This window comes from Ambystoma mexicanum, chromosome 4p (assembly GCF_040938575.1).
Source record: "Ambystoma mexicanum isolate Mex_15411 chromosome 4p, UKY_AmexF1_1, whole genome shotgun sequence".
Lineage (NCBI taxonomy): Eukaryota > Metazoa > Chordata > Amphibia > Caudata > Ambystomatidae > Ambystoma > Ambystoma mexicanum.
In genome coordinates, this window is record NC_090927.1 from 1,229,481,587 (window position 1) to 1,229,504,326 (window position 22,740).

Genomic DNA, 22,740 nt, shown 5'->3' on the forward strand with positions numbered 1-22,740 from the left:
TTGCTGAACTTTCAAGGACCTTTTTCCCTGGACATACGGGTGATAACTCTGGACGCTCCCCTGATTTCATCCATTGTCACCCATCCATTTAACTATGGGACGCTATGCAGAATATTGAAGGACTGCCTTGGAAACATTTGTAGTTCGCGCCCTCGTGCCGTCTGGGTTAGGTGCTTCAACCTCGACTAATTGGGATTCTGGAACTTACTCTGAGGATTTTCTACTTTTTCTCACCTTGCTGAATTCTGTGGTGGCAAGTAGGTTTCGGGTCTTTTCCATCACGCAGCAGGTAAGAGTGGGAAGCAGAGGGTGGTGGCTGTCAAGGTTGGTATCCTTGATTACTGTACTGAACTGTTGTTGTTCTTTCCTCTAGCTCTGTTGCTGCTGCTCCTGCCTTTTCACTCAAACCCCTGGTCTGTCAGGTGTACCATATTCCTGCAGACTGCGCTCTTGTGGGGAAAGTCTGGTTGCAATTAGCTCCAGACTAAGAGGGGATTGTGTGATACATAACTGTCTAGGTTTTGACAGCTGTGAGGGGGGCACATGAGATGCCCTTTTTATTTTCCTGTTGGCCTAAGAGATTACAAAGTGGTAATAGTTTCACTGATTTGACTCTACATTTTTGTCTATGTTATAACCATTCAGTCATTTGGTAGATGTGACATCATAGATTAATATAAACTACATGCTACTGGTATCAACTGTAGTCAAATATTTGAATTCATTGTGGGTAAAAAAATAAGTAATTATGTCCGCAGCTTTCAAAGTGTTGTAGTGTGTTCGTAAATGTTTCGAAATGTGGACTATAATGTTAGAAAGATATAAACAAATTCCTACAGTAATATTAATTAAGATGTTCTCCAAGTGCTTTCTTTTGATCGAATCTTTGGTGGTAACACTATAATATACAGTGTACATATACTAAGGATTGATTCCAAAATAAATAGTTTTAATGACTGTGCTGACACTCATGAGCAGTGCAGGTGGCTGCCACGGTTTCCATTCATGTACAATAAGGGAGGAATGTGCATTACATAGCAGAGGGATTCAGATTTCTGGGATTTTGTTAACAGAAATTACCAGTTTTTAATAAATGTAATTAATATGCTACCAGGATGGCCTATGCTCAGTATGTCAAGGCTATTTTCCCTTTTTTATACTGTCCCGCTGATGTATATTAAAGCTTGCATTGAGGACATTATAGATGTTATAAATATAAATTAAATGATCAAATGCGGGCTGGAAAAAGAGATATGTCCAGCTACATGGGAATTAAATAAAACCCATTATCAGAAGGGGAATATTAAATTTATGTCAGGAATTATGGGAGAAAGACTGTATTATAGAGTGCAGCCGCCTGTTTCAGACAAATTTGATTGCAACAGATTGACCAGGAAATAAGACATGATGCTAAATAAATTACATACAGGCCAGAGAAGACTCACAAGCACACTGCATAAACTCCTATCTCACGAAAATTGAAAGTGTATGTTTGGGGAAAATAAGAGAATTTATAGCATTATGTTATGGACTGTGAACAATATGGAGTCCAAAAGCTACATTGTACCGGCCCTCCCAGGGATTTGGGGGAAATGTGATAAATGATAGAGGTAAGAAACTGCAAGAGAAAATAAGACCCTTTCAAACTATTTTCGAGACAAACAAAGAAGGCGTTGTATAATACACAATGGGGTGCACGTCATTGAATGTGATGGAAAGTGCTAACATGAAAGAGAAGATTCCGATGGTTGGCGAACTGTTGGAAATGCGTGCTTCACACAGCAAAGTCTAAAGACCTTATCACTGAATTGCAAATGCAGGCAGACTAGAATAATAGCTCATTTGGCAAGAACATCGATTGCTAAGATCTGTTATCACAACCAAGGTCGGTGACAACATTTGCTTTTTAAATATAGCCATAAGGAGTAGCTACTAACGCCATAAAACACTAAATGGTGAATGATCCCTTTCTTAAGAAACAGTAAAAGATCTGCGGTGTGGCTACCCGTTAGTTGGTTTCACTGGCTCTGTGAGATTTGAAGAATAAAAGCTCATCGAAAGAGGAAACCGGATAAGAGAACAATGATGCAATGGAATCAATTCCTGGGCATTGGTAGCGGGGTCAACCTGGTTTCAAATAAAGAGAGATGTAGTGTATTTTTCTCAGATATGACTTGAGAGCAACATAGTTTTGCACGTCACGTATGAGGAGAATTCCCAAGAAACAGGCTGGTTAAAAATACATTTCAAATCTTTCAAGTTGAAAACAGTCGGTCTTCTTTCTACAGGAGCAAAAAAGCAAACAGTTACCAGGGTATTGGTGCTTATTTACTGCCAGCACTATAGTTACACAATAGCTCCACTAACTGTTGTAGTGTGATGTAATGACCGCTTGAAATGTTTCTAACTATAATTTGTATTAACATTTTTATTTTGTACCAATCTTTGGCTAATGATAGTTTCCGTGAACAGGCAATTAACCGATGCCCTGTCTTCTCCAGGACAAGAAATGGAGCCCCATATGTTTGGACCTACGCGGATGCATTCAATAAATGGACGGTTCTAAAATGTTGTCGCAGTTTAAGAATTAAATCTTTCTAATGTGCATTTCTTAATGAGGTAAGGTGGGACACGTAATGGTTAGTGCTAGATGGCTCATTCTCATACCTTTGCTCTTCATTTCCTCGGTTTCCTTTACCCCTCTGCAGCCCACAGGCGATTTGCAGTTTAGTTCTCCTATTGAAATTAGGCACAGCCTGATGAATTCCTATGGAATTTTGAGTAAAATAATGTATTTTTACTATACGTTTATTATACATACAGTCAGTTACATAACATTTGGGAAATACACTGTTTACTTAACGTTGGACTCCACTATGTTCTTTTCAGATAACCTACACTTGTAGCCAAAGTGTGCCCTTTAATTTTTCTGTCTCTTCAAGATCCTCCCATATGCTAGCAGATACTATGGAAGGTAGTAGCTGAGCTAGGCCAGGCTTGGGTCCTGAAGCGTCGCTCGAATAGGGAAAGAGGCTTCTAGGCATCGCAGGAAATAGGCCAGAACAAGAAAAGAGCGGCGCTCCAGCAAAGCTTGTCTTGAAGGAGTGCTGCTCTGTCCCTAATTGCAGGACACTCGCAGATCTGTCCTGAAACGGAGTCCTTCACGCACGAGCAACCCGGTGGTAGAACAGATCTGTCCCCAGGTGGTTGCACAGAACACTCCCAGCGTGATCTGTTCTGAAGCCAAGTTATTGCATGCATGAGTAACTCACGTTCAAGCGGGAAGATGGTTTTTAGAAGACTCTGCACAGGAGACTGAAAAAAAAAAGCAAAAGCCTCACATAATGAGTTGCAGCTGTCCAAACTGGTATATATGTCCTGCAATTAACAGACATGTTTTTGTTAGGATGAGTATTTAGACCAACCAAAACCGCAGAGTCCAACTTCCATTATTCACTCAAAAGGATTTCTTACTGAATTACTAAATGACATGTTTTAAATTTAAAATTGCAGGTATTCTATTGTTCCCACAAAGCATTTTGTTTTCATGCAAATTTCCAGGATAGGGTTCTATGAAGAGATATTGTGTTACATGACCTGGACAGGGGCCATGCCTCTCAGCTCCACCCTGCCCCTCGAACGAGGAGAGGGTTCCAAAGTAAATTGTTTCCATTTCCAGCACTGCTTCTAGGGGAACGGCAGTCGAGGTGGCTAAGGCAGACAACGGAGCCCTGAATGCTGCAGTGGAAGGTGAGCCTCAATCACCTGGGTTTCGTAGTGATGGCTCAGGGTCGACCTCAGGCATCCGGCATCTGGTGCCCTTAGTGGTTTGATCATCCAAAACAGATATGAACACAGATGCCAAACTTCTACAGCATCACCCACTCAGGCATGGCATGCTCTCAGCATCTCATGCCCACAAATACAAGTACATAACATATCTTCCTTCCTTAAGATGAATAAAAAGAAGGAAGAAAGAACGCAGGGTGAAAATCAGTTGGCGAAAAGCACCACGATTACAGAGGGAACTGACATGACACATAAGGCATGGCGGGAAGTGCACAGATAATTGCAGATGACAAACACATAAGGATGGGTTTTCACAATTTGATATTAAATCGCGCCACAACATGTGCCTGAGACTAGGGCCGACCACATTCCTGTATACTACAGAAATCGGTCGGTGTGCACTGGAATATGTTATGTTATTTGGCATTTATATATTGCCTTTACCATTGGCATGATTCCAAAGCGCTGTGGGTTGAACGCCCTTGGGGACCGCAGGCCAGGTCAGTAGAGAGAGTAGCAGAGTAAAACGTGCTTGGGTGCACTTGTTATGTGTTCAGCCAGTGTGCAATAGGTGGTGTGGAGCTGCATACTAATGCTAGGTGGGATGTGGTGGTTGTGTAAGATCAGTAGAATGTGTGCAGCAAGACCAATGGACTTCGGTATCTGCATTATGGCAGTTCTGGTGTTCAAGAATGACGTTATGTGTGCAGCTAGGTCGATTTCGAGGGATATAGCTGCGTTCTAAAGACTAATGAGGTGAACGTGGAGGTGAGTAGGTATGTTTGCAGCTAGGTTAACTTAATTAATCAAGGGGTGTAGCTGCATACTATTGTTTGTTGGTGCTGAGGCAAGAGTTAGCATAGTGGTGTGTTTGTGTGCTTTCCAGGGGGACCTGTTCCTCTTGAGCTTCCGTTGAGGGGGTCGTAATATCCCTGTTTCTTGTTGGGTCAGATAGTTTAGGTGAAGACTGGCAGATGGTGACATGCAGATATGTCCCAAAACTCATGTTGTTACTGTATAGTTGCTTGCAACATCCTGGGTCGGCAGTCTTGCTAAATGGAATCCCCGATGGGTAGTTCTCCTGGGACATTCTCAGATAGTCGGGATTATCAAAGAATAAGTGCTAGAATGTTCTGTGCTATATAATTCTCCTCAGGGATTTCCAGATGTAAAGGATTAGCAAGCAAGGGTATATCCTGGAGTGATAACATTGTGCATAACCGCAGAGCAATGATCAAGTTCATAAGTGCTATTAGTGCTTGGGTTGCCAGTTCAGCTAGATAGATTGCCAGTAGGTAGTTCTACTATGTAGATTCACTGGCAGGTGTGATTAGTAGAATAACTGCTAGACAGCCCCTGGTATCAAGTTATGCTCTTGAATTCCAGGTGTGCAGTATTAGCAAGCATGTGCCTTCTTGGACTTATTGCATAGTGTGAAGGCATCATGAAGAAGGACATAGACAACAGATTCAAATTTCAACTTAAATGTCAGTATGGTGTAATGCCTAACTTGCCCTTTGGGATTTCCCTACTTAAAGAAACTAAGGAACGTCTGAGCCAAGAAGTTCAACTGAAGAATCTGTGTGTCCAAAACCTCACAACTAACTCTATAAAATGTGTAGGGATGTCAGCAGCCAAAAGAAAACTGTGTTTAATCCAAGGTTCTGTGCTTCTTCCAGCTAACAGCTTCTTTTTAACCCCTTCCCCAAATGTGAAATAGTTTCATAACAAAGTCTCAGAATTGTCCTTCGTAGACTAAAAGGGAAATAGTTTGAATCAGAACCCAGGGTTCCCTTCTCCAAGTTCAAAATAGTTCACACCAGAAGCACTGGGGTTCCCTTCCGCAAGTTCAAAATAGTTCACGCCAGAAGCACTGTGGTTACCTTCCCCAAGATAGTTCACAATTTCTGGTATTTTCCTTCTATTGGTTGATTAGCATTTAATCCGGTATTTAGAAAATACCATTTGCTTTATTTTGATTCAATTCGATGTTTAAATATGTTCATATATTTTTATAAAGTAGAGCAATAGAGATTTCTGCTTGTTGACACCATTGAAATGTCTATTTCATAGATTGGAACCTTTCAGAACGGCTCCTTCTCTTTTTTCAAGGTGTATGTTTCCTTTAACACTTCACATAATTGTTAATTCAATAAACAGTTTCAAACAGAGACTTTCGAGAAACTGTGCCACCCCTTTGACACCCAAGCGACCACTCTGTTACACTGTATACTTGCACAATCGCTTGTTCCTTCACAGCGCCCGTGGTCAGTTCCACATGGGTTTCTTGATCTATGAAACTCGCTGGCTTTCTTTGCAGGCTCCCCGCAAGTCGCGATGGACAGGCTTCAAATTAATTGCCTCCAGAGTTCCCTCCTCTGCCTTTGAGACACTCTCGCAGTGCCACGGGAGAACATACACACAGCTTCTTCGTTAGAAGGCCGGCACTTCAGTATGCTGCCTTCTATTGCCTTGCCGTTTTGCCCGAGAACTCCTGTTCTCACGCCATCCCAGTGCAGACCACCAGCTTCTGCAGTCCCTGGTATTCTGCTCCTTGCCACATAGCACTCTGCATCTAACAGATCCCAGCCATATCTCGCCTTTCTCTCCCTCTGCGCACTCTTTTAGTTTCCCCCCCTTTATGCATCTGTGGTTTGTGAAAGAACTCACACCTGCAGCTCAATCTTTCAATTGCCTGACTATAGTCCGGCTTATTAGTGAGACGTGCCTGGCCTGTGTAGTTGTATTCCTCTGAGACTCTCTTCCTCGTCTCAGTACCAGAGTGGAGTAGTTGCATGTTGGTGTTCATGACTCTTAGTTGTCTCTTCTTCGTCCCAGCACTAGAATGACATAAATGACACAAAATAAGGGAAGCCGGTTTACAATAACCCATAAAGGTTGGAGAAGGATTGGGTGGGTTATTAGGAAAAGGGGGATAATCTGTCTCACCTAAGGGCCCCCCACTCCCAGTCTCCAAGGACCCTCCACTCAGGTAATCCTCCCTCACTTGTCCGACCCCAGGGGAAGGATCCAAAAAGCGATGGCCTTTCCCTGGCCACCTGCGCAGAGGACCCAAGGGGAATAAGAGTGAGAATACCCTCAGGTTTCTCACAGTAGTGCATAATTGCATAGTCTTGATCAAGCTCATGAGTTTTATTGGAATCCCTGATAAGTAGATCTACTAGGAAATTCCCAGATAGTTGGGATTAGCAAAGAATAAGTGCTAGAACATCCCTTGCTATATAATTCTACTCCGGGATTTCCAAATGTGTAGGATTAGCAAGCAAGCCATTTCCTGGACTGATAGAGTGGTGCATAATTGCAGGACAATGATCAAGTTCATAAGTGCTATTAGTGCTTTGGTTGCCAGTTCAGCTAGATAGATTGTGATTAGCAGAATAACTGTAGATGACTCTGAGTGATTTGCCTGTGGCTGAAAGTACCGCGGGCAAATAGTTTGCATGAGAAAGGTGCGAACTACCAAACGTTAGCACCTTTCTCATGCGAACACACATACATTCTCACACACACACAACACCCCCACAACACACCCATAACACACACCCCACCCAAACCCCCAACATAAACAAACCCCACTTACCTTCATCTTCACGCTGCTTCCCTGCAGCGCCAGTTCCCTTTCACTTCAGTTATCGGGAACTGGCGCTGCAGGGTCCTTTTCTTTTCTTTCTTTTATAACGGAAGGTTGCGGGGTATCCCCCATAGCCCCCGCTCACTATACCATAAAGTATAGTGAGCAGGGCGATGCGGGGGACACCCCTGCAGCCCCCATTTTTTTTTTTCAATGCTACCACCAAAGGTTCGAAATTTTGGTGTTCGAACCTTTGGTGGTAGCATTTTTAGAACTTTTAGTTCATGCAAACCTTTAGATGTGGGCAAAACGTCCTAAACCCTGTAGACTGGCCCCCGGTATCAAGTTTTGCTCTTGGATTTCCGGGTGCGTAGGATTATCGGGCATGTGCCTTCTTGGACTGATTGCATAGTGCGTAATTACATAGCCTTGATATCACAAGCAACACCCAAAGTATGGGATAGACAGTAATGACGCCAATTTTTAAAACTAACTGAGCTCAAGATGCAGTGGGAGCCAGTTGGAAAATAGCTCAGACACCCGATGGGATGAGCAGTAGATGCATTGTGTTACTGAGTAGGAGATTGACACATTCTTCTGGAAACCACATTCCCGAATGTGGATGATTAACACTCCTGATGTCGCATTCTTGTAGCAACCAAAGACATGATATCACACCAAAGCAAGGAGGTGCAGGCAAAAAAAGAACACGCCCCATGGGTGATGGAGGAATGTCTAAAAAGGTCACAGTGAAGGGTTAGCAGCCATTTGGCTGCCACAAATGACCTTGTGAAACAACCAAACCAAAGAAACAAAACTACCCAAAAATTGCAAAGATTGGTAGTATGACACCGAAATGAAAGCATTAAGCATTTAGAGCATACCAGTGAAAGTAGCATAGCGACAGAGTCACTGGGTGTGCTTGTTTGAGTGCATGTACTTGAACTCGAAGTGTGGTACCATAACTGATGTGGAATTTGTACACAAGGCAATAAGCAAAATATGCATGCATTGTCATATGTGGTGTGGACAATAACTAGAGAAAAAGAGCAGCAAACCATTAAAAGGTGCAAGCGAGGTGTGCAATGAAAATAGAAATACTTTTTTTGCCGTGAGCAGTGTTTGACAGATTGCAACAGAGAAAATGACCATTATATAAATCATCATATTTGAAAAAGAGCACAGTTCGAGAGCATGAAAGCATGGAGAAGAACACTTCTAAATGTTCTTGAAAGCGCCCAGCCCACAAATATGCCACAATTATTAACAGAGAAATATATAAGGAATAATAAGGAGCCAGCAGTTAACGGGCATGGCAAAGCACATGGGCCTGGCTTTGTAAACGTAGCGAGTAACTTTTATATTTTACACCCCGCCCCCAATGGCACATACAATATTCACCCTCTTCGTTTGCAAAAATGGAACTGTTGCCTTTGCCAAAGATTATTATTGTAAATGTTCCTTTGAAAAGACTTCACAATGCTTCCACTTCATACTGCTTGCCAAACTGCCTTCTTAAAGAGCCTTATTTATGCGTTTATTTCTTTGCCTAGCATCTTTCGTGCATGCTCCAGAATGCATCCAGGGGTCATCTGCATAAACATAAACCTTTGTTGTTTCGATAAGACACCAATGCGTCCTTCCTGTAAATCATGCTTTTGTTTCACAAGGATAACTTAAAGGGTTCTGTGGGGAGTGTGGAGTGGATGGACTGTGGTGTGAGAATTAACATGGTCAATCTAAATTCAACATTTCTTTCAAATATAGTGCTCTATATAACCATTTGGCAAACTTGAGAAGGGTTTTATCACAAGCTAGTTTAACAAAAGCGATACAGACCTCACTCCTAATCCCTCGAGCAGCTTTGCAAAAAACATGGAAACAATAAGGTCACCGGGGTAAACGTATTTTTTTTTAATGATCAACATTACTTTCAAGCCTTACAAGGTATGTGTATAGTATGGGGAACAATAGATTTCTCGCTTGGAATAAATAGGAAGATACGCAGCTTTTGAAATTAAAGGAGATTAGGAAGAATAACTGGACAACATATAATAGGAAAACGAGTAGTTGTATGTATATTGCTGCCGAAATGTCTGCCTTGTGCTACAGTGGACCATAGACAGACCATTGACCGGGTAACCTCACTTAGGTAGTAGAGTTACACAGAAGCTATGGTTGCGAAGGATGTTCGTTTAAATCTACACTGGGTTTTAAAGAACTGAGATTAAATTCAGCCCTGCTGTACACATCAAGTACAGATATGAGTGTAAAGAAAATTATTTAATTTTCAGAACAATACTTTAATTAGTATCCTTGGTGGTAGGAGAAAATTCAAGTTACAGGTTACTTTCCAGCCATGAAAAGTCACTTGCCACCTCAATTCTACACATACACACAGCACACCATTTCTTACTAACCAAGAGTCAATTATCACTAGCCAATGGCTAGTGGTGTGGGAACATTTTGCACGCTGAACAATGTTCCAATTTGGTAAATGTACTTCACCCAATCCAGGACTCACAAAAAGGGATGAAATAACAAATGAAAAAGAGAATCATAAGAACTGAGATACATGATACAATAATGGCTCAATATTTAAGAAGTATGTCTTCAAGGCTTGATTGTTAGGAACCAACCCCGCCGGTTCTTGGACTGCAAGAAATTCCTCAAGAAATAGAGCCATGAATACAATAAATGTGCCAGTGATTGGCTTGTGCTGATTATCAAAACAGCAAGAGCAGTAGCAACAAAACTGAGTAAAACATTGGAAAAACTAGAAGGGGACTCCAAGAAAACTAGTTCCTCCAGATGTCTATAAAAACAGATTAGAAGAAGTTAATTAAGAATTTAAGGAATAGATATTAGCAGAGAAAGTTATGAAATTGGGAAAGATTAACAACTATAAACATGGAAAAGTCTTTCCCTATGTGGCAGAGGACTTCATTCCAGATGAACAATACATTGAAAACTGCAGCACATCCAATACCCAAAAAGAAGTTAGATTTAGAGATGCATCATATAGCTTGGTGAGAGGATGCGATGAGGAACCAGGAACCACTTATTAGTCTGATCCAAAATCTAGATTCCAATACCGGAGAGGCAACAGATCACAAAGTCAAACAAGTAGTTAAGCAATGTGTTTTAGGCCAAGGAACAAGAGTGAACCAAGAATGGGGGCACCCGGGGAAGAAAACACACACCAGGACAGAATGGTGGTAAACTTCTCGAGCCATTTTTTGAATGACATAGTGAGCTAAGTTCTCAATAAAGGACTGGGATGCATGCTTACAAATATTCACAAACCATATACATTCAGATTAGATTTCAATTCTTGCATGAGAAAAATTAGGCTACACATATTCTATTGGAAAAAAACAAAACAATTTGATGGGACGGATAACATTACCGGCCTAAGTGTACCTTCAACCTTTGAAGCACCTACAAACACTTCTGAATCCATAGCATTTGAAAATATAGTTTTACAAGACATAGAAAAAATGCAATTCTGACATCATAAAAAACATCATTGTAATACCATCCAAGCAGGGAGAGAGAGTGAGAGAGAGAGAGAGAGAGAGAGAGAGAGAGAGAGAGAGAGAGAGAGAGAGAGAGAGAGAGAGAGAGCAGACAAGGGTGGAGTCATCGTTGTTATGGACAAACACAAGTATGCGGTGGAGTGTAGTCATCTGTAAGAGGACCGAAATAGCTATGAACAAATTGCTTCAGATCACACCATAAATTTGAAAGATCAGATTTTGAAAAAAATGAGGGTTGCATTCACAGAAAGATGGCAAGCAGGAACTATATTTCCTCACACCAGAAAAAACACAAGTATCAATATTTTATACAGTCCCCAAAATTCACCAAAACATTTTAGATGCCCACCTGGGACACCCATTATGCCTGGGTTTGGCTCGATTTTAGAGCCTTTGTCAAAATATGCAGGTCATTTTTTGAGGAATTACATTCCTAAAATGAAATCATACATAAAAGATCCAACACAAAAGATCAAGATTGTAGAAAGATGGGAATTCAACTCAGCTAATATAATCCTCATGATTCTAGATATTGAGTCTTTGTATAGTAAGATTCCACAAGAACACTCTTAAAGAATAGTTGTAGATCAGCTGCCTATAGACCCTCTACAGGAAACGTCTATGGAATTTAAAGGGTTTTGCACCACAGTTGCCTTGAAAGAAAATGATTTGAATTTCATGGTGCGTTTTTCCACCAAATAGGGGCAAGGGCCATGGGAAACACAGATGTCCTTAGCATTTCCAATTTAAATGTGGAGGCATTTGAAATTAAGTTTCTATATTCCAACACAACCCATATGCTCAATGAATATATACCTGGAGAACACACATTGACAATATATTCTTCATATGGAACAGACCAGGAAGTTAAGTGGGGTAGTTTATAAATTCTTCTAACTCCTTAAATGCACATTTACAATTTTCTTCCATCATTAACGAGAAGTGCATTTTTGTACTCAACTATTTATAAAACTGGATCAGTGTTAGGAATAAAACTATTGATAAGACTAGCAGACAAGCAGGAATGCTCTTCTAAGATATTACTTGTTTTCCTCCACAATGGCTTAATTATAATCTTCTATGTGGCTAATTTCTGCAGATCTTTAGAAATAGTACTAAGAAGAAAGACAACCATTTAGAAGCAAGTACTCTTTTAGGAACACTGCGCCAGTGAGGATATCCTGAAAACGAATAAAATAGTTAAAAAAGAGGACACAACATAATAATAGAGATAGACTGTTCGAACGCAGCAATTCTATTCAAGATAGAATAATAAAGTGATGTAAGAGTAGGGACATGTCCTCTTTCAGACAATATACTCGTGCTTCGGGTGGGACACTAATGATCCTTGTGGGAGGTGTTCCTTATGTAGGTTTACAAAGAATCATAAGAATTGGATATAGGCACCGCAAAGCCTTGGACTCAGAAGCATTTTTTTCATTTCAACACCATGGTAGGTTATGGTATTTGATATCTAAGTGGGTCTTTGTATGCTGGAAATACCAAAGAAAATCAAAGCATGTAAATGTGAGCACAGGAGTTGCATATTAAATGAAATAGTTACTGCACCACTAGTGCAACATTTTGCAGCTAAGCAACACACAGAAAATTATTTACACTGAGCAGTCTTAAAAAGAATAGTACATCTAGATATAATGATGGCATAAAATATTCTGAATCAAGTAGAACAGTGAATTATTTTCATGAAAAATAGTCACATTATGGGTCTGAATGAGGCCATTGAATTAAACACTAAATAAATATTGGAGCGCATTGTGTTTTTTTATACTAGTATAACACACTGGGTATTTTCTATAGCACAAGAGAGGGATGCATTTGAAACATCTTATCATAAACTGAGCTTGGTGATATAGAATACTTTATGCTTCATAGCTGTGCAAATCAATTGTTGACAACACTACAGAAACATTAATTAAAATGTATGTCAACATTTACCAATATTGGTAATGGAAGCACAAACTGTGAACACAAATAAAACTACACATACAGTGTTCGAATGGGGGCCCCAGCTCGGCAACAATATTAACGCTTAGTGGGCAACGTCATCGCGCGCTAAAAAAATGAGGACTTCCGGCACCCAGAATAAAGATGAGGGACACAGAAGATATATGAGCACCAAGAAAACAGCTACTCTTACTAGAGTGGTAAGGTGAATTTAGTTGCTCTATCTATCTAAACATAGACCATTTTCCAATAATATAGAACACATATAATGAATTGATTATGTGTACCCCTTTTCTAGACTAATCCATTATTGGGAAAAGCAGTTGAGAAATATTCTTTTGCTTACTACTTTATGGACTACAATGTACGCACAAGCTTCAGAATCCTGGTTGAGAACACAAATGGATCAGAAATTCATAGAATTTGACACTAGTACTAACAAATGTCAGGCACAAATGACTTAGTCAAAAAAATAGCACCATATATCAGCTTAGATGGATAACTGGAGATCAGTTTACCCATATGCCCCTTACAAGTTTCTTCATAATTAATATAATGAATGGAGTGATGTGGGGATTGCCTCCATTAGAGGTAGTCACATTACATTGGAATAGGCTATGGTAGAATATTTTATTCTTTTATTTAGATATCCACCAAGACTCTAAATAAAACAATTTGTATAGTTGGCTTTTAAAAACATGGTGTCCTTACATATTGGTCCAATGTTTTTTTTCCCAATATCAGATTTCACTTTACCTATTGCCTCTGGAAGAAGTTCTATCAAGTCCGACTGATACAAAACATGTTAGGCAAATTCCTCTTGGAACAGGCAAATCGTACATACGAAAAAACAATGTTCCTCAGATGGAAGTTCATTCGTTGAGATTTATGTACAATATAGGCTGAATACCATTAGGCTTAAGTGTATGGTGGTGTTCATTACATTTAGGACAGGATCTTCTTTGCTAAAGTCATATGTTGAGATGATGTAAATTGATGTTATGAATTCAAGATCAATAATGTTATGTATATGAGATGTGTCATGATGTTGGATTTTAAATGTATAGTATGGTACAAATAAATGTAGATTTATATTTTAGAATCATGATTGTCTTTTACAGTGAACACATTTGAATATAATCAGCTATTTGAATTATAGCAAATTAGGAATAACAACTAGACAATATATAGCAGGAGGATAGATAGTGAGTAGTGACGAATCCAGGGAACTTGTCACTTCTCCCCAAGAGGGTTCCATGTGATATTTTTGCGGCAAAAATATTGCGATGCAAAAATATCGCCGCATTTTTGCCGCGAAAATAACACATGGACCCTGCGGTGGACACGCCCGCAACCCCGCATCATTTTTTTATGTGCGGGGGACACCCCCGCAACCGCTGCTCCTAATATTTTCGCCACCAAAAATATCGCCTATGGCCGTTCCCGACGACCATATGTACGGCGATATTTTTGGTGGCGAAAATATTACCTGATACCCCCAAGAGGGAGCTGCCGCCTTTGAGACTAGGGAGGTGAGCTTGCTGTGCAAACCCCTCCCTAGGCGTTTGGGAAGCGGGATCTCAATGGGAGTGACTCCCCCTTAGGGGACAAGGACTACCAATCTCAGAAGACAATGAGATCTCCCTTAATTTCCACGGGAATTGCTAATTGTGATGACCAAACATGGCCTTTGCCCAGAACTAAAGCATTTGTTGAACCCTCTCAAAACTCAAGTTCATAGAACCAACGGGATGGTGATTCTGATTGTGGAAAACCTCAAATAACTAATGCACACAGCAATCGGAGTGAGAGAGAGAGCTGGCGCTAGCAAGCAGAGACGTGACGTGCAAAGTGGATGCTGCCACTATTGCGCAGGACTGATTCACACTGGAGGCGGGTCCACCAATGATATGTGGTGGGCTAGAGGCCCACGGAATGCTGCTCACTCCAGAGACACCAGGGGATCGAGGCTCCCATCTCTCAGACCAAGAGCAACAGCAGAAGCTTCAAGAAACAAGGCTGCTGAGGCAGAAGGTAGGCAGCTATTGCCGGAAGCAAGAAACCTGTGTCCCGCAGAGGAAGAAGCAGTCACCCGAGCGTTTGCCCCACCAAGGACATAAGACTGCAGGATTCCAGGTATGAGGTGGGAAAGTTGGAGAGGGAAGCAGGTAGTCGTATTACACAGCACCGAAAGGGGACCTCTGAACGCTTTGATTTCAAGATACATTAACACCCTAGAGGCAATTAGCGATACCTGAAGAAGGGGAAACAATTGCTACTAAATGAATTTAGAAACAAAAGAGAACTAATCTCAAATAAGGAAAGAGGACAAATTAAATAATTATTTTAGAAACTTGAATGTGAAACCTACAGAGAGATACCGAGTACCTGAGAAAGGGGACAAAGGAAGGCTATTGGGCCCAAAGAAGATAAGTCGTAGACAGTTGAATACTGTCACAGAGACATTTGAACACACTGAGCTAAATGGGGAACACACCGTGATAGATTCAGGAGGAATCACCAGATATCAACCTAGGAATAAATAACATCAAAAACAGACACCAAAAAGAACAATCTCTAACTAAAATCCAAAAAGGGGATGCAGCAAAAGTCTCTGCAAACCTTGCCTTGCAGAGGGACAGAGAGCACTCTGGAACAGGGTGTTGAAACAGACCAGTTGGCCAGACAACAATTTAAAGATACCATACAAGCATAGTGATTCAAAGAAACAAACAGTTGAATCAAAACTGGGAACCTCTTTCTCCTCAGGAAACCAGCCACTGACCAGAGGAAAGGAAACTAATTTTGCACACCCAGAAAGGGAGTCACAGAGAACAAGGGATAAAGCCAAGATTCCAAATGAACAGGTCAAACGAGCATACCAAAAAAGTGGGAGAGGAGCTGGTAGAGGAGAAGGGAACACTGGAAAAGAGGGTGTTTGAAAAGACTAGGCATCCCAATAAAAACCTTGGTATAACACACAAGTATAATGGTTTAGAGACCCCCAGGAACAACGGCAAGAAAGGGGATCGGGGGGCATATCAATCGATCCAGGAAGGACTGTCAGATATCAACTTGAGTTATTTGCCATACTCAAAAGGCAAATATAAGACATAGGATATAACATTCTGAAGATAGCCCAACAAAAGTGGGAGATTCCCATGAAATCACCATTGTTATCTCAGTAAAATTAATGAACGTTTTCTTTGTGACTGTTCTAAACAGATTGTGTATGGCAGCAAGGCATGTGCAGGCAGGGGAAATATCCTGGCCATCTCATCAGACTTTAAAACTTTCGTTGAACACGACTGTGGCCAAGAAGTTCATGTTGGGAAACCAGAGAAAAGCCAAGTTGGATATAGATATTTGTTTGGAAAAAGAAGTCCATCTACAAGAGCAAACTGAGTCTAACTGCGGAGGCCTATTAATATTGCTCCTTTGTTTTCTCTAGTAGTAAGGTAAGTTAGATAGTATATGTTTGGATGGATTATTTTGGTGAAACATCCTGACGAGCACTTTAAAGAGATGAAAGGTAGGTAAGTCTCTTATAGCAATAGAACCCTGGGTTTTGTGGAAAACGTGGCCCCAAAAAAAGTTTGTGGGTGCGCACCACTAAGGTAGCAAGAGCTTACGTTAATATTAGCAGTATAGGAGCAGCTGCAGCTGTGTGGTTAGGCTGGTGATTTTCCACTGTCACCTATATAGAAACTTACCTTAAAAGGATGCTAACCTCACAGACTGCGCTCATTCATACATATTGTACAACAGTGTTGTATTAGTTGATAAAGTTTTTGAATTTGAAAAATGAGTAAATAAATGTGAGAAACACCTTGTGAGTGTATAGAGTAAGATTCCTGTATTTTAGATCCAGCAATAGACAAGTGTATTCATTTCATACATTGTTGTCTCAAAAAAAGGGAAAGGCGTACTTGACAAACAATTAGTCATTCATGAAAGGAACTTTGTCACACTTTGTTATTTTTACACATAATAAATATACATTTAGAAAAAGAACTTGGTCACGCCAACACGTGTTTCAACCTGACTAGGCTGTCTTCAGGGCGTAAAGCTGCTAATAATTGGTGCAGTAAACATAGTCAATGGATAATCCTAGTTTGCAGGGAAAGTCTGGGAAGGGGACAGACACAGCGGGGAGGCGTGGGGAAAATGCAGGAGAGAAACATGTATTTTTGTGTATAAACATGGCTGATTACCTTAGAAACAGAGAGGAAGATAGCGCTGCTTTATTTGCACCCAGAGGTATGGATACTAATCCATTTAAAACCAGACCAAATGTCACAGAAACAATAGCGCAAAAATGTATCAAATTGGAATACTAGAGTAAAAAAGAAATAAACAAATATTAAGAGCAAGTTTCTCTTAAAAATTATATTGAACAGAATATCATACCCAGAGGCTTGAGAATATTAATTTTTCCAGACTTCACAAATAAGGATGATCAAGATCTGGAAGCCGATTGGGAGGCCAATATAGCCACTAGCTCAGAAAATATGATGGAAATACTGGTCACACCTGCAGAGCGGGAACATGCCAGAGTGACTTCAGACATAGAAAAGATCAACGCAGAAATCACAGAAATGAAAAATGCTGATAGCACAAAAGAGAAAAATTGCCTGTCATGAATGACTAATTGTTTGTGAAGTACGACTTTCCCTTTTTTTGAGACAACAATGTATGACATTAATACACTTGTCTATTGCTGGATCTAAAATACAGGAACCTTACTCTATACACTTACAAGGTGTTTCTCACATTTATTTTCAAATTCAAAAACTTTATCAACTAATACAACACTGTTGCAGAATATGTATGAATGGGCGCAGACTGTGAGGTTAGCATCCTTTTAAGTTCAGTTCTTATAGCAATAGAGTCAGGAGAGGAGTTATTTTTTTTAAAGTTAAATAAACACTGCTATTCAGAAAAATGTCTTTAGTTCTGATTCCTCTTTCTGGCTCGCCACAGTAGTTGTATGTATATTGTTCCCGGATATATCTGGCCTGGGTCCAAAATAACTTCAGCTATCCCTCCGCAAATATCTCCCTCCTCGAGCTCTTTGCTCCTCTACCTCTAACTCTCTCAGGCTCAGTCGTTTCTCAAAGAAACGAGCCGGGGGTAGATCTCTGTCTTCGGCCGGGTCCTCCCTCTGGAACAGCCTCCCTTTCACTCTAAAACTTGAGGAGAACCATCTCCGGTTCCGGAAGCACCTCAAGACCTTCCTCTTTGCATCTGCCTTTGCTCCCCTCCTCCCTTGCTGATCTGCTCTCTCTTGGCACTGTACACCTGGCCACCCTCTGTCTCCTTGGCCTAGGTACCTGCTCACCCTGCCACCTTTCTGCACTGCCTCCCGGCCATCCTCTGCACTGGAGACTGTATCTGTACCCTTACAGTCCCCCACACCCCCATTTTTCTTCTTCTTTTTATGCACTTATCTGACTTACCCAGTCTGCTGCCGTAAACACAGCACTTGCCACTTGCTGGCTGCACTACCCCTGCTTATTGGTCCATTATCTATTTTATTTTTGTATTTATTATTAATCTGTCTATCCTCTGCTCCGCACTTTTCACTCTCCCCCTTCCATGCACTTTTCCCCTTTTCCCTTCCCATGCACTTGCATGTTCTCAATGCCACTGGGCCTAGTAAGATCGTTATTTCGTTCTCCCCTGTTTCCCTTCCCTTGCCTTGTCGTGCTCTGAAACACTTGTGTACGAGCACAATACAAATAAAATATCATATTGTATCATATCCTCCTTGTGCTAAAGTGAATCATTGACTGGGTACGCTCAATTGGGTAGGTAGGTCACCGTCCCTGATATCTTATTGGAAGGCCTACGATGCAATGATTTTAATCTATCGACAGGCAGTTTTAGTTGTAAAAATCAGATGTGAAATTGAGAGTATTGTTTCTCCTGTGTAATTCAACTATTCAGGTAAATTATGGTCAATACTCTTGGTACGCTTTATGCATCAAGATGCATTACATTGCACTTTAACTTAACCAAGATAATTTTCCATGTCAACATCCATAATGCATCTTCATAACCACAACTTGAAAAGTGATTCTAATTAAAAATAGGGGACATGTCTGGGCCTGCTAAGAATTCTATAAGTCTGTCTGCCTCCAATTGTCATGGAGGTGATTATACTGGTTACTCCTTTGCCCAAAGAAGGTTACCTTAGCCGAACTGCAGTGGCTCACGTTTGTACTATGTGTAACCTACAAAGTAAAAGTTGTTGAAATATTTCAAAAGCCAAGTTCGAAACCTATATTAAGGGGGTGCGTGGCTACGCATGCAGTGGAAGCACTAGTGAAGGGCTTTGGGAACACTTTGGGGATTTGACAAGAATCCTAAATTAACTCCTCCCATGGTGGCATCGATATTTCAGCCAGAGAGCCCAAAGTGATGGGAGACCCGTTCTAAGAGATAGTGCTATAATGGAGGAAGACTAAGATGGCTGTTGCTGGAGCCACAGATGAGGGAGAGACTGGCGTGCAAGTGAATGTTGTTGCCACAGGGGATATGGGATCCTCTCCATCTGGGGTCTGGAATCCGGGGAAGAGGTGAGAGACTTCCGCCCTTTGCCTTCCCTTGCCGGCAAAGGAAAACAACAGTGGGGAGGAGCTCCAGACCAGAGTCAGAGGAGGAGACCGAGGGCTGGCAGCTGCCGGGCTTTGCATGGATCGATGTAAGGAGGAAGAAATAATACCCCTGTGACAGTGTGAAGGGCAATTGAAGACACATGTGGTAGAATGAGGCTGAGCCCTGTCCAGAAGGTCAGTAAATTGGCCAGTGCGGCGCTCTGAGATAGGGGCTGCTCCACGCTGCCTGACTCATTTCCCTAGCAGTTAAACATGAGAAGTTGAGGCAGAAGAACACGGGTTTTGCCTCTCATGTGAGGGAGTGTGGAGATCCTCCTGCACACAAGTATAGGCAGAGGCAGGCAAGTGGAAAGGAGAAGATTGATTGGTTTAGATGGCTAATGTCCTGTAGTGTGGTAGAGGAGTGATCCACCTCCCCTAACACAACACGTTAACCTCACCAGTGACAGCATAACTGCATTTATGCCTCTGGGGTGGAGTAGTGATCAGTGGGCTATATTAATGTCAGCAGCTTACGAAGAACATGGGCATTTGATAGAGAGGCACCAGAAAGCCCTTCAGACCACCCGCAATGGACAAGTATAATCCCTTGTAGGGGATAACACCATGACAACAGGTGTCAAGACAACAAAACATACAGCATGAGAAGACGAAAAGATGGCAACAAGACACACAGAAGAGCAGTGTGCCTGTGGAACTCTCCCTGTCACTGATACAGGACAAGATAAGAAACAGCTGTATGACACTTGAATGTAAGATTGGAGAAATAAGAGCCTACATCATACTGCTGAGAGCAGACCTCAGGAAGAAAAAGGGGAATTGATTAAACCATTCCTTGAGAAAGGAGGGAGCTGTGTTGGTCATGCTGGGTGCTAACTATTGTGTAAAATGGGTTGTACTAACTATTGCACCACTGATGGTATTTATTTATATGATCCGATACAAAGGGAATTGACATTCAAAAAAAGGAACTGCAGAATGATGCTCCCTTCTTATAACAGGGAGTGCTGGACTGAGTTTGTCAGCAATTATGGCCCATGCATGCAAATGAAGTTGAAGCAATATTGATTGTGGCACCATTACACATTTCTATGAACCCAGCCAAATAGCTCCTGTGCATCCCAAAATACCCAATTTCAAAGCAAGCAGAAAAGGGAATAACATCAATCACTCAGTCATTGCTTAAGCTAGGAATTGTTGTCCCTACCTGTTGTCCTTGCAACACTCATAGGTTATCGGTAAAGGAATCTGGGAAAGAAACCTATTGAATGAGGCCTCTGTGCTGTCAATGCAGCAGTACTGCATGTTTTCCCGTTGTTCCCCATGCTACAAAATGTCAATCTTGTGTTTGTGCAACTACAACACACTTTACAGTTGTGCATCTTAGTTCTGAATTATTTTCTATAACAGCACATCCTGCCAGTCAAAATGCATTTGCTTATTTACTTATAAAAATTGCAATATTGTTCCATCTTTTTAACAGAGGGGAATTTGGCAAGTCCAACACTTTTCTCAGATTTTAAAAAGAGGTCTTGATTTGCAGGTTTTCGAAGGAGGGGAATCTATTTTGATTGAGTATGTCAACCTCTTATTGTTGTCCCCTTTGTTGGAAGCTTCGTGAACCAAATAACCTGTATCTATCGACTGCTTTTGCTTTGAAAGGACATAAAGCCTCTAAAGACGAGCTTAAATTGTGTCAGATCCAAGTCCATTATCTTGGCCATAATACCTCTGATGCGGAGTGACAATTGCTTAAAGTGTTTTTGTGAGTACTTAAGCCCACAAACAGGTGAGAGGATTTTGTTAAATAGTTGATTACTGCCACTAGCGAATATGTGCTATGCTTCATTTATAAACCCTTACATTACCTCTCTCTGCATTCAACCCCTGAACCCCTACCATGCTCACCTGAAACTGCAGATTCATTTATTAGAACCAAGCAAGAATTGTTAAAGGCTCCTGCCTTAGGTCTACCAAATGATCAGAAATGTTTTATTCTATATTCTGATGAATGTAAAAAATACATGACGAAAAGCACGATCCTATTGCCTATTAAAGTGTCATTCTACATCCTATGGTTGCAGTTTTGCCATCTTGTTGATGCGCAGTGGCAGCAACTGCACTGTTACTAGAAAAAACAGACACTTTGGATTTAGGGGCATCCGGTTACTTTAGCAGTGCCTCATGCGGTCTTACCATTACTTCTAAAATGAAGGAGCCAACAATATCAAATTCACATTTAACCAAGTAACAGAAGCTGTTGATTTCAGCTGGTAGTGTAATTGTTACCTGTTTTATTTTGAATCCTGCTTCTTTACTCACATCACCTTGTGAAGCCCCATGATTGTTTGTTGTTGACTGAAAAACGATTGGATCCCACAGTTGATATAAACAATTCCTATGGGTTATATATACAATTGGTATGCAGTATGGCGTATTGGAAACTTATCAATTATCAAATGTTCATTCAGCTTAGGTTGCTAAACTGATTCCTCTTAACCGTGCATTTAGATTGTAAAGAGGCAAATCCACCACTATTTATACTGATTCCTGCTAAGCCCATGGTGTTGCTCACAGCTTTGTCATACTTTGGAATCAATTTGGCTACATGACATCATCAGGGACCCTATATCTAACAATCTTTATGTTCTGTTGGACGCCCTTTTATTACCCTCTGCACTGGCAATTGTAATGTGCAAAGGACATAATGTGTCTTTTTCAGTTATGTTGACGGATAACTTCCAAGCTGACAATTCAGCATGAACTGTGGCTCTAGAAGGCCCCTAACAATGCCCTTATCTGTGCTTACGTCAAACAATAACAGACTGCAGCTATTTCTAACTTGGCTGAACTGCAGAACTTAGCACCTGAGCATAAAATGGAGTAATGGTCCAGAAAGAGCTGCAATTGCACTCTGATATGCTTTGGCACACTCTAGGTGGCTGCCTGTAAGCATGTCCACTAATTCTAATCGTGCCGGAATGGCTCATTCCAGTCAAGGTGCATTGACTACTGAAGTTAAATGGGACTAGTTTACACCATACTTTCCAACAATTATCCATAACTATTGCAGTAATTGTTTGGGTTGTCTGGCTCATGATGTGTAACAGGCAGTAAGGTCCTGGCACTTGCACATCCTGCACCGTATGGTCCCTTTCTAAATGTGCAGATCAAATGCAACTGTCCAAATTACTTCATTCTGAATACTGTGTTGTTTTTGTTGTTATATGCTCTT

General features: G+C 41.1%; 1 protein-coding gene across 1 annotated transcript in view; it reads right to left on the minus strand.

The window, feature by feature from the left end:
* Positions 1-22,740, minus strand: part of ACSS1 (acyl-CoA synthetase short chain family member 1) — a 968,098-nt gene that overhangs the window by 38,717 nt on the left and 906,641 nt on the right. The gene's annotated exons all lie outside the window — the stretch shown is intronic.